The sequence below is a fragment of the Nycticebus coucang genome, chromosome 18, assembly GCF_027406575.1.
Source record: "Nycticebus coucang isolate mNycCou1 chromosome 18, mNycCou1.pri, whole genome shotgun sequence".
NCBI lineage: Eukaryota > Metazoa > Chordata > Mammalia > Primates > Lorisidae > Nycticebus > Nycticebus coucang.
The window spans coordinates 11,155,791-11,164,722 of record NC_069797.1 but is presented as its reverse complement, the minus strand read 5'-3'; positions in this window follow the sequence as shown (position 1 = coordinate 11,164,722).

The window sequence follows — 8,932 nt, the reverse complement described above, 5'->3', positions numbered from 1 at the left end:
AGTCCCGGAGACAAGAAATGTAACCACTAAATATCCCAAAGACATGACCCAGGGAGTCCTAGACACAAATTTAACTAGTGAGTATCCCAAGTACATCACAGAGAGTACCAAATGTAACTACTGAGTATTCCAAATACATCACAGAGAGACCCAGATACAAATATAACTAGTGAGTATCCCTAATACATCCTGGATAGTTCCAGACACTCTAAATGCAAATACTAAGTATACCAAGTATGTTCAGAGAGTCTCAGACACAAATGTAACTCAGTATCCCAAATACATGACACACAGTCCAAGACACAAATGTAACTACTGAGCATCCCAAATATGCCACAGAGAGTCCAAGACACACTAAATGGAAATACTGTCTATTCAAAATACATCACGCAAAGCAATATACAATTTTAATGCAATCCCTATTAAAGCTCCACTGTCATACTTTAAAGATCTTGAAAGAATAATACTTCATTTTATATGGAATCAGAAAAAACCTTGAATAGCCAAGACATTACTCAGAAATAAAAACAAAGCAGGAGGAATCACGCTACCAGACCTCAGATTATACTATAAATCGATAGTGATCAAAACAGCATGGTACTGGCACAAAAACAGAGAGGTAGATGTATGGAACAGAATAGAGAACCAAGAGATGAACCCAGCTACTTACCATTGTTTCATCTTTGACAAGCCAATTAAAAACATCAAGTGGGGAAAAGATTCCCTATTTAAGAAATGGTGCTGGGTGAACTGGCTGACAACCTGCAGAAGAGTGAAACTGGACCCACACCTTTCACCATTAACTAAGATAGACTCTCACTGGATTAAAGATTTAAACTTAAGACATGAAACTATAAAAATACTCGAAGAAAGTGCAGGGAAAACTCTTGAAGAAATTGGTCTGGGTGAATATTTTATGAGGAGGACCCCCCACCCCCGGGCAATCAAAGCAGCTTCAAAAATACACTACTGGGACCTGATCAAACTAAAAAGCTTCTGCACAGCCAAGAACACAGTAAGTAAAGCAAGCAAACAGCCCTCAGAATGGAAGAAGATATTTGCAGGTTATGTCTCCGACAAAGGTTTAATAACAAGAATCCACAGAGAACTCAAATGTATAAGCAAGAAAAATCAAGTGATCCCATCGCAGGCTGGGCAAGGGACTTGAAGAGAAACTTCTCTGAAGAAGACAGGCGCATAGCCTACAGACATATGAAAAAATGCTCATCATCTTTAATCATCAGAGAAATGCAAATCAAAACTACCTTGAGATACCATCTAACTCCAGTAAGATTGGCCCATATCACAAAATCCCAAGACCAGAGATGTTGGTGTGGATGTGGAGAAAAAGGAACACTTCTACACTGCTGGTGGGAATGCAAATTAATACATTCCTTTTGGAAAGATATTTGGAGAACACTCAGAGATCTAAAAATAGACCTGCCATTCAATCCTACAATTCCTCTACTAGGTATATACCCAGAAGACCAAAAATCACATTATAACAAAGATATTTGTACCAGAATATTTATTGCAGCCCAATTCATAATTGCTAAGTCATGGAAAAAGCCCAAGTGCCCATCGATCCACAAATGGATTAATAAACTGTGGTATATGTACACCATGGAATATTACACAGCCTTAAAGAAAGACGGAGACTTTACCTCTTTCATGTTTACATGGATGGAGCTGGAACATATTCTTCTTAGCAAAGTATCTCAAAAATGGAAGAAAAAGTATCCAATGTACTCAGCCCTACTATGAAACTAATTTATGGCTTTCATATGAAAAGTATAACCCAGTTATAACCTAAGAATAGGGGGAAGGGGGAAAGGGAGGAGAAGGAGGGGAAGGATGAGCGGAGGGAAGGTGATTGGTGGGATTACACCTACAGTGCATCTTATGGGGGTACATGCGAAACTTGCTAAATGTAGAATATAAATGTCTTAACACAATAACTAAGAAAATGCCAGGCAGGCTATGTTAACCAGTGTGATCAAAATATGTCAAATGGTATATAAAACCTGTGTATGGTGCCTCAGGATCACATTAATGTACACAGCTATGATTTAATAAAAAAAGAAACAAAAAACCAAAATGTATATAATTTCTGAGTGTCTCAAATACATTGAAGAGAGTCCCAGACACAAATGTAACTACTGAGTATCTGAGTATCTGACTCTCAGCCTGTGTCAGAGAGGCCATCAGGGAGTGGCAGGGACTGTCGTGAACTACAGAGTATCCCTAATATGTCACAAAGAGTCCCACAGAATGTAACTATTGAGTATCCCAAATACATCTCAGAGTGTCCCGGACACCTCAAGTACGTTCCAGAGAGACCCAGACAAAAATGTAACTACTGAGTATCCCAGATACATCAAACAGAGTCCCAGACACACTAAATGTAACTACTGAGTATCCCAAATACACCACAGAGAGTCTCAGACACAAATATAACTACTGATTATACCAAATAGGCCACAGAGAGATTGAGACACGCTAAATGTAACTACTGAGTATCCCACTTATATCACAGAGAGTCCCAGACACTAAATGTAATTACTGAGTATCCAAAAAAACATCTCACAGAACCAAGACACACTAAATGTAACTACTGAGAGTAACCCAAATAAGTCAAAGAGAGTCCCAGGCACAAATGTAACTACTGAGTATTGAACATACATCTCAGAGAGTCCCAGACACACTAAAAGTATCTACTGAGTATTCCAAATACATCACAGAGTGTCCTAGACTCAAAAGAAACTACTGAGTCTTCCAAATATGACCCAGAGAGTTCCAGACATGCCAAATGTAACTACTGAGCATCCCAAGTACATCACAGAGAGTCCCAGACAAAAAAATGTAACTACTGAGTATCTGAAATATGTCACGGAGGGTCCCAGACACGAATGTAACTACTGAGTATCCCAAATGCGTTAGAGAGTCCTAGACATGAATGTAACTACTGAGTATACAAAATGCAGTGCAGAGAGTCCTAGACACACTAAATGGAACCACTGAGTATCCTACTAACATCACAAAAGTCCCAGACACATTAAATGTAACTACTGAGTATCCGAAATACATCACAGAGAGCCACAGCTCACAGCAACCTCAAACTCTTGGGCTTAAGCGATTCTCTTGCCTCAGCCTCCCAAGTAGCTGGGACTACAGGTAGTCGCCACAACGCCCAGCTATTTTTTTGTTGCTGTTCTGATTATTGTTTAGCTGGCCCAGGCTGGGTTTGAACCTGCCAGCCTTGGTGTATGTGGCTGGCATCCTATCCACTGAGCTACAGGTGCCGCCTAACCTCTTGTTTTTGATTGTGGAACTCAGGTGGAGAGAAGCCCCTTGGGGAGGCCAAGATGCACCCCACTGGACCCATTCCCACCTAGCCTGACTCTTGTTCCCATGAGAGGAAGGGAAAAGGGAGGACCTCCTCTGACCCTCTCCAGGAATCCGTCCATTTATTAGTGAGGTGAGCTTTTGTCTATAGCCCCTCTCTGAGCCTTTCAACTTCTCTTCCCTTTCTCCACGCCAACTCCTCTCTCCCTCTTCCTCCATTTCTGGGCCAAAAACTCCAATAGTCTGTGCTTCCTAAATCTGGTGCCAGTCACAGACTAACCCTGGTGAATCAGACTTGCCCTGTCCAGTGCCTAGCACGTGAGGACACCACACCCTGGGCCTGGACCAATCTTTTCTGGCTGGTTAAAGGTCCATTGGGGATGCCTGGTAACCTCCCCATCCCCAGCCTCGGCCACCTCCTTCTCCTCCTCCTCCTAAGTTCTCTTTTCATCCTCATTTTAACCTCATCTAGTTTCTACCTCCAGTTTCCGAGATGGGGACCGCTCAGTCACGGATTCCCTCTTCTTCACCTTTAACCTGCCTCTTTACTCACCTCAAGCCTCTGCACGTTTATCCTGACCTTAAACGTAAATGCCTCATCTTTTTTCTGTAACACTGCTTTGCCTGTATAAAAACTAGACAGTGGTGGGCGGCGCCTGTGGCTCAGTGAGTAGGGCGCCGGCCCCATATGCCGAGGGTGGTGGGTTCAAACCCAGCCCCGGCCAAACTGCAACAAAAAAATAGCCGGGCATTGTGGTGGGTGCCTGTAGTCCCAGCTGCTCGGGAGGCTGAGGCAAGAGAATCGCTTAAGCCTAGGAGTTGGAGGTTGCTGTGAGCTGTGTGACGCCGCGGCACTCTACCCAAGGGCAGTACAGTGAGACTCTGTCTCTACAAAAAAAAAAAAAAAAAAACTACACAGTGGCTCACAATAGCCTGAAAAATGGCACTTGTTTTTTTTTTTTTGAGACAGAATCTCACTATGTCACCCTGGGTAGAGTGTCATGGCATCATAGCAACCTCAAACTCTTGGGCTAAAGAGATTCTCTTGCCTCAGCCTCCCAAGCAGCTGGGACTACAGACGCCTGCCACGGCGTCCAGCTATTTTTTGGTTGTAGTTGTCATTGTTGTTTGGCAGGTCCGGGCCAGGTTCGAACCCGCCAGCCCAGGTGTATGTGGCTGGTGCCCTACTCACTGAGTATAGGTGCTAAACCTGAAAATGGCACTTTTGACCTTTTACTGCTCACTGACCTTGACAATTACTGTCAGAGATTGGGCAAATAGTTGGAAGTTCCTTACATGCAGGCTTCCTCCTCCTCTGAAAACATTTCTTGTGTTCGTTTTGTGAAACTTCTCAAATTTTCCTTGCACAGGCCAAACCAGCCCTCCTCAAACCCTCTATCCTCCCCTCTATCTTCCTTTGACCCAGCAGACAACCCTACCCCCTCTGTTCCCCCACAGACTACCCCCCCAGCCTCCTCCCTACCTGCAGAATTCCACCCCATCCCCCCTCTTTCCACTGCCCCCCTCTCTCTACCACCCACGGGTGGGAAGGGAAAGATGGTGGACTCAACTTCCCCATCTCACACTAGATCTGGTCACGCCTTTGGGCCTTCCATTTGCAGACCACCACAACCTCTGTCCCCCTCTGACGAGGTGCGGGACCGGAAGGCATCATCAGGGCTCATGTCCCATTTTGTCTCTCAGACCTCTCCCATGTAATTCAGCAATTAGGTTTGTTCTCTAGAGATCCCACAAAATACTCTCAAGAATTCAGATACCTAACCCAATCATATGATCTGACCTGGCATGATTCATATGTCATCTTCGCCTCCACCCTAACTTTGGAGGAGGAGAGAGGTCTGGACCCAGGCTCAGGTCCTCATCAAAGACCTACGGAGAACAGACCAAACCCTGCCAGGGGGTGCTCAGGACATCCCCCCTGGAAGACCCTAATTAGAATTATCAAATTGATGGTCCTGGAGCCTGCCTCCATAACCACTTGGTCCACGGTCTCTTAGAAGGACTTTAAAAAGCAGCCCATAAGGCCATCAATTATGACAAACTAAAAGAAATAACCCAGAAATGAGATGAAAATCCTGCCCAGTGTTTAGCCTGACTTAACAAAGCCGTCCAGTGCTATACCAACCTATTGCTGGAGAGCAACGAGGGTAGACTCATTATCACATACATTTTATCTCCTAGTCTGAACCCCATATCTGGGAAAAACTCCAAAAGTCTCCCCAGTGCCCTCAGACCCCCAAAGAGACATAGTTGACCTGGCCTTTAAGATCTACAGTAATGGGGAAGAGGCCTCCAGCAGTACCTCTTAGAGCTCCAGTTATTGGCTTCTGCCATTAGACAAACCCCGGCTACTTCTTGAAACTCCTCTGGACAGTCCGGAAAAAGAAAACCTCCCCTGGGACTGTGCTTTAAATGTGGAGAGACTTGACATTGGGCCAGGGAGTGCCCCAATTTAAACTCCCCCAAGACATGTCCAACCTCCTGAGGTCCTCACTGGAAGCCTGACTGCCCAGGTCCTTCTGAGGATCCACAGTCATTCCCAGGACCTGGCTGAATTTTCTACCTTATGGGCATGGCTGCTGAAGATTGACAGTCCCAGAGGTGCAGGAGGCCCCATGGATGATCACTAAGACTGAACTCTGGGTAAATCTAATAGTGGAAGGTAAGCCAATCGCTTTTTTTCATTGATAGTGGGGCCACTTACTTCACCCTACCCTCCTACAAAGATCCTTTAGAACAAACAGAGATCTCAGTGGTGGGTATTGATGGCAATTTGCTATGTCCTCACGCTACCCCACCCTTGTGGTGCTGACTTTCTGGACACTATTTTTCACATTCATTCCTCATCATTCCTTCATGCAGCATTCCCTACTAGGCAGAGATATCCGCTCAAGATTACAAGCAACCCTGACGATTCCCACCAGCTCCCACCTCTCAGTACCCATCCTGCTCCTCTCTAACCCCTCCCCTACACCCTCTCTGTTCTTTCAATCCGACGTCCCCCTAGTCCCCACTGTGTGGGATACAGCTCTTCCTTCTATAGCCTCCCATCATTTACCCGTTCTCATTGCCCTCCAACCCCAACATTCATATCCTTCCCTTAAACAATCCCCAATCCCCACAGCAGCCATCAGGGGCCTTAACCACTTATCCTCAAACTCCTGTTGGCCGGTATTCTCAACCTACTAACTCCCCCTATAAGACTCCCATTCTTCCTGTAAAAAACCCCAATAGTTCGTATTGGTTAGTGCAAGACTTACGGGCCATCAATGAAATTGTTCAGCCTATTCACCCAGTAGTCCCTAATCCCTATATCCTCCTATCTACCATTCCTTCCAATACCTCCTACTACACAGTTTCGGATCTCAAAGACGCCTTTTTTACCATCCCCATCCTGGAGCTCTCCCAACCCCTCTTTGACTTCACATGGACCGACCCTGATTCCTCCACCAGCCAACAACTCACCTGGACAGTTCTCCCACAAGGATTTAGAGACAGTTCTCATTACTTTGGTCAGGCACTTCAGACCAAAAAATTCCACAATTCTTCAGTATGCACATGACCTTTTCCTTTCTTTCTTTCTTTTTTTTTTTTTTTGAGACATAGTCTTACTTTGTCACCCTTGGTAGAGTGCTGTGGCATCATACCTCTCAGCAACCTCCAACTCTTGAGCTCAAGCAATTTTCTTTCTTTTTTATTTTTTTTTGAGTTTTTGATACTTGTTTTTTTTTTTAATTATTAAATCATAGCTGTGTACATTAATGCGATCATGGGGCACCATACACTGTCTTTATAGACCATTTGACACATTTCCATCATACTGGTTAACATAGCCTTCCTGGCATTTTCTTAGTTATTGTTAAGACATTTACATTCTACACTTACTAAGTTTCACGTATACCCTTGTAAGATGCACTGCAGGTGTAATCCCACCAATCACCCTCCCTCTGCCCACTGTCCCACTCCCTCCCCTCCCTCTCCCCCTTCCCCCTACTCTTAGGTTATAACTGGGTTATAGCTTTCATGTGAAAGCCATAAATTAGTTTCATAGTAGGGCCGAGTACATTGGATACTTTTTCTTCCATTCCTGAGATAGTTTGCTAAGAATATGTTCCAGCTCCATCCATGTAAACATGAAAGAGGTAAAGTCTCCATCTTTCTTTAAGGCTGCATAATATTCCATGGTGTACATATACCACAATTTATTAATCCATTCGTGGATCAATGGGCACTTGGGCTTTTTCCATGACTTAGCAATTATGAATTGGGCTGCAATAAACATTGTGGTACAAATACCTTTGTTATAATGTGATTTTTGGTCTTCTGGGTATATACCTAGTAGAGGAATTATAGGATTGAATGGCAGGTCTATTTTTAGATCTGTAAGTGTTCTCCAAACATCTTTCCAAAAGGAATGTATTAATTTGCATTCCCACCAGCAGTGTAGAAGTGTTCCCTTTTCTCCACATCCATGCCAACATCTCTGGTCTTGGGATTTTGTGATATGGGCTAATCTTACAGGAGTTAGATGATACCTCAAAGTAGTTTTGATTTGCATTTCTCTGATGATTAAAGATGATGAGCATTTTTTCATATGTCTGTAGGCCATGCACCTGTCTTCTTCAGAAAAGTTTCTCTTCAAGTCCCTTGCCCAGCCTGTGATGGGATCACTTGTTCTTTCCTTGCTTATATGTCTGAGTTCTCTGTGGATTCTGGTTATTAAACCTTTGTCGGAGACATAACCTGCAAATATCTTCTCCCATTCTGAGGGCTGTTTGCTTGCTTTACTTACTGTGTTCTTGGCTGTGCAGAAGCTTTTTAGTTTGATCAGGTCCCAGTAGTGTATTTTTGAAGCGGCTTTAATTGCCCGCGGTGGGCGGGGGGTTCCTCCTCATAAAATATTCACCCAGACCAATTTCTTTGAGAGTTTTCCCTGCACTATCTTCTAGTATTTTTATAGTTTCGTGTCTTAAGTTTAAATCCTTAATCAAGTGAGAGTCTGTCTTAGTTAATGGTGAAAGATGTGGGTCCAGTTTTAGTCTTCTACAGGTTGCCAGCCAGTTCCAGCACCATTTGTTAAATAGGGAATCCTTTCCCCACTGAATGTTTTTAATTGGCTTGTCAAAGATCAAATAATAGTAAGTAGCTGGATTCATCTCTTGGTTCTCTATTCTGTTCCATACATCTCCCTCTCTGTTTTTGTGCCAGTACTATGCTGTTTTGATCACTATCGATTTATAGTACAGTCTCAGGTCTGGTAGTGTGATTCCTCCTGCTTTGTTTTAATTTCTGAGTAATGTTTTGGCTATTTGAGGTTTTTTTCTGATCCATATAAAATGAAGTATTATTTTTTCAAGATCTTTAAAGTATGACAATGGAGCTTTAATAGGGATTGCATTAAAATTGTATATTGCTTTTGGTAGTATGGACATTTTAACAATGTTGATTCTTCCCAGCCATGAGCATGGTATGTTTTTCCATTTGTTAACATTTTCAGCTATTTCTTTTCTTAGAGTTTCATAGTTCTCTTTATAGAGATCTTTCACGTCCTTTGTTAGATAAACTC